A 4,777-nucleotide genomic window follows, 5' to 3' on the forward strand; every position below is an offset into this window, starting at 1 on the left:
GCCGCGCTTCCCAAGCGGTGCACTGTAGCAGTGCGCCACCAGGCTGGCCCCAGATAAGAGGGAAGTTTTAAGAATCAGTGAGCCAAGCTTCCACTTTCAGAAATTAGAAAATGAAGATCAAATTAAAGTAAGTAAAGGAAGAAAATAATATAAGAGCAAAAATTAATAAAATAGAAACCAGACAATACTGAAAAGATGTAAAGCTCAAAATTAGTTCTTTAAAAAGATAAATAAATTTGATTAACCCCTAGCAAGAAAAATAAAGGAAAAAAATTTAGAAACACAAATTAACAAGATTAAGAATGAAAAGGGCAGGAAGAGGGCCAGGCCAGGCAGCCTGAGCCCCTTCCATGTGTCGTGATGTTTCCACAATGCAGGCACTGAGGCTCAGGGCACGTACCCCAGCACCTCAAACTTATCACCTCTGACTCCCGTGACTGAATCTAAGACAAATTTCAACTGCTGCAGGCTCAGTATCACAGCCCGAAGTTCATCTGTGACAAGCTGGAGAGGCAGCATCACTGTGTGATGTGCTACAAGATGCCCTACAGCCTGGACATCGAGATGCACAAGCCACCTGAAATCATCAAGAGGCTGGACGGGATTTGTGCCCAGGTCCTGCCTTCCTCTCCCAAGAGCAGCAGGAGCGGGTCTTGGGAGTTGCAGAGAGAGCTAAGCAGGTCGCCGCTCCTGAGCTGAACTCCACCGTCCAGCAGCAGCTGCGAGCCCACAAGCTGTCCCAGCCCCTGACCCCACTGCCCGTCAGCCACCTTTGCTGCCAGTGGTCAGAGCAGGCACTGGCCTCCTCTCACTGTCCCACCTCTCCAAGGAAGACAAGAATGGCCACAATGGTGACAGCCACCAGGAGGATGACAGTGAGAATTAGGATTAGCAGCAGCTGGTATGGGGAGGTAGGGGGACAAAGGGGAGCTACAGGCACGAGAGAAAGGAATGTTTAGTGCAAGACACGGTAGAGCTCAGGATTGGCTAAACTCTGGTAGTATTTATGGTAGCCACCTGCTGGGGTCCTGCCCCTGCTCATGTGCTGCCCCCTAGCTTTGCTCCAACCCCCACCCTCCAGTCTCAGCCTCCCTCCTCCTACCCTGCAGCCTGAATAGATGAATACCTGCTCATACCACAGATGAGGCAAGCTGAGGCCTGGAGGGCAAATGAGAGACCATGTCAGAAGGGAGCAAAAGCTCAACAAATCCAACACCCCCAGCACGTCCCCATTTGGCACATGTGTAACTGATGGTCAGCTTGATGGGCCCCTCATGGCACATGCCACAACCTCCCACTCTGGCACTGCATGCAAACACGATGCTTGCTACCCCTTCCCACCCTGGGCACCCTACGTCTCCCCGCTGCGACCCATCCCTGCCACACTCACCTCCTCTGCTAGTTCCAGTTGCCCCCACGCCCACCTGGTCCTTCCCCTGCCCACAAAAGAAGAGGCAAAGGGAAGTTAGCTTAGCTGGGACAAAAGCGTGGGGACAGGTGACCCAGGATTTCCCTTCTCCCCTTCCCAAATAAAGATGAGGGTACCAAAAAGAAAACAAAAACAAAACCTCCAGACAGTTCTGGAGGTTGGAAGTCCAAGATCAAGATGTCAGCAGAACTGGTGTCTTGTGAGGCTCCCTCCTCGGCTTGTAGACGGCCACCTTCTTTCTCCCTGTGTAGTCACATGGTCTTCCCTCACATGGTGTGTCTGCGTCCTAATCTCCTATTCTTAAAAGGACACCAGTCATATTGGATTAGGACCCACTATAATGACCTCATTTTAAATTAGTTACCTCTTTTCAGACCCTGTCTCCAAATACAGTCACAGTCTGAGATACTGTGGGTTAAGACTTCAACATATGAACTGGGGATAGGAGCACAATTAGCCCACAACACTGAGTGTTACTAATTCCTAGACTTGCTCTTTTGTGTTGACAACAATAATTACAGCAGAAAAAAAAAAATGTCCTTAAGCACAGCCCACAGGACAGCTCAAGGCCTAAAGAGAAATGCCTCCCACACGCAGGCAAAGCTGCCCGTGCCCACATTCCCTAAACAAGCACAGAGCGCCGGGTGGGCCTGCAGACCCGCGACTCTGTGGACAAATCTGAACTCCCTCTCACCTTACGGGTGAAACAGCTGCGTTGTGAAATATGAACATGGAAGAACCGACGCAGCAACTGGATGTGATTCTGCACTTCTTTCCTGGTTGAATCTCCACTTTTACAAAAACCACAGACTCTGGATTTGACACGAGTGGGCAATCCCTAGTACACCCACCTTACATGGCTTTCCCCTCACTGAGCCCTCACTTCCATGGCACCCCCACAGGGAAGCCCTCCTGACCCCCAGCCCACACTGGCCATCCCGGGGCTCTCTGCAATCCCATTACATCACCGTTTCATTTTCTTCAAAGCACCTGACACTCGTGGAAATATCACGTTTATTTACCTATTTATTGCCTGTCTCCTTTCACTAGAACATAGATGCAAGGGAATCGTGGGGCCTTTGTCTATGTCTGTTCATGTCTGAATCCCACAGCCTGGCCCTAAGACACTCTCCATCAATAGGTGTCGAATGAATGAATAAAAAGCTGCTAGATTTTTAAGAGGAGATTTAGCTTCCAAGTGACCCTTTTATATATGTTTTCCAAATAGTATTTGTATTTTTCTGAATCTAAAATATTGAAAATCGGTCACCTTCCTTCACTGGAGGTGACTCAAACATCTAGTGTGGAATGAAAACCTGGGAGGTGACGTCCAAATGGAATTGAAACTTAGCAGAAGCGCAGCCCTGGAGGCAGCTACAAGGGGGCGCCACCGGAACCCAGTCAAATCCCACCTCGAGCGTGTCCAGATGGGGACCCAGCCACCGCCACCAGGAGGTTCCCAGAAGCCCGAGGGGCCTCCTGCTGTCTGCCACCACCCCCAAGTCCACAGTCCTCAAAAGTACCTCTCGCCCTCTCCAGGTACCCTGACAGCAGAAAGAGGGGCCCAGCCTGCGATGGTGTCCCCAGGAATAAGGATGGCCCCCAAAACATTCCCTCCACAATAGTAACTACAAATGCAGAATTCCTAGAAATACATTTATGACCCATGTAAAGAAAGGCACAAAACTTTACTGCAGGTCATAAAGCTTAAAACAAATGGAGAGACGAGCCATATTCCTGGGTGGGAAGATTGTGAAAATGTTGGTTCTCCCCCAAATTAAAGCAAATCCAATCAAAACCCTAATAGACTTTTGCAAACAAGCAGCAGAACCATTCTAAAATTTGTCTTGAAAAGCCAATACATTACAATTGTCAAGAACATTAAAAGAAAAAAAAAAAGTAGTGATAACCAATGATTTTAACTATATATATAAACAGTGCTGGGGGAAAAAATGGTGAATATATAGGTTAAAGAGGAGACTTTCTAAGTGTACAAGCAAGAAAGAAATCATAATAGAAAGTCTGATGAATTCACATATCAAAAGAATCCATGAATGCAATAAAGAGGCAGGTGTGAAAATAGAAAAATACCAGTGACTTCTGATGGACAGAGCTAATATTCATAATACACAAACTGTTTTATGAAGATAAACACACGAATTAAAAAACTGAGAAGGTACACAGATGGGCTATTCGGAAAGAACTATACGACCAATAAACACACAAGGAAATATCCAAACCTCCCAATAATCAGAGAAATGCAAAGTAAAACATGATGCTCTCTTCTGCCCGTCAAACAGGCAAATGTTAGAGAAAAAAGACGGCACCAGAACCCGTAAGGATTCCTTCACTCGGCCAGTTTCTACCGAGCATCTCCCACGAGCTGGGCTCGCTGCTAGGCACTGGGGTGCAGCAGTGAAAACGCTGAACAAAGAAACTTTTATTCATGGGGTTTGTCCTCTGGAGACCGAGGCGGGCATGGGTAGATGGGCGACAAAACAGATAAACGCGTCACACAGTGGGCAGTGAGCGCTAAAAAGAAAGGGGCAGAGAGTGAGGGGTGTACCATTCGATGGGAGGCCAGGGAAGGCAGACGTGACGAGGGGACCCCTGAGCAGAGACCTCGATGACCTGAGAGAACCACGCACAGATCCGGAAAAGAACATTCCTGGCAGCAGGTGCAAAGGCCCAGGGGCAGGAGCCACAGGAGTGTGTTCAAGAAAGGCAAGTGAGTGGTGGCGGGACGGGAAGAGGGGAGAAGAGGTGGCGGAGCTGAGGTCAAGGGGCCGTCAGGGGTCCGGGAGAGGAGGGTCTGGAGCCCCCTGGCCAGGGCTTTGGGATTTATTCTGAGTGAAATGGGAAGCCAGAGCGGGTTTTAGGTAGAGGCTCGGCACGATCCGATTTACGTTTTAAAGCGCACCCTCTGGCGGCTGCAGGGGGGGGCAGACTTTGAGGAAGCGAGAGAGACCGGGGCAGAAGCGAAGGAGACGGTCCAGGTGGGAGAGCAGGTGAGACGGTCCAGGTGAGATGGTCCAGGTGGGAGAGCAGGCGAGACGGTCCAGGTGAGATGGTCCAGGTGGGAGAGCAGGTGAGACGGTCCAGGTGAGACGGTCCACGTGGGAGAGCAGGTGAGACAGTCCAGGTGGGAGAGCAGGCGAGACGGTCCAGGCGAGACGGTCCAGGTGGGAGAGCAGGCGAGACGGTCCAGGTGAGATGGTCCAGGTGGGAGAGCAGGCGAGACGGTCCAGGTGAGACGGTCCACGTGGGAGAGCAGGTGAGACAGTCCAGGTGGGAGAGCAGGTGAGATGGTCCAGATGGGAGCAGGGTGAGGACCAAGGTGGGAGGAAC

The 4,777-nt window shown here is 50.2% G+C and overlaps 1 pseudogene; it reads left to right on the forward strand.

Moving 5' to 3' along the window:
- Positions 1-360: 360 nt before the first annotated feature.
- Positions 361-886, forward strand: LOC103604246 (annotated as a pseudogene).
- Positions 887-4,777: the final 3,891 nt, after the last annotated feature.

The sequence above is a fragment of the Galeopterus variegatus genome, unplaced genomic scaffold (assembly GCF_000696425.1).
Source record: "Galeopterus variegatus unplaced genomic scaffold, G_variegatus-3.0.2 Scaffold5047, whole genome shotgun sequence".
Taxonomy (NCBI): Eukaryota; Metazoa; Chordata; class Mammalia; order Dermoptera; family Cynocephalidae; genus Galeopterus; species Galeopterus variegatus.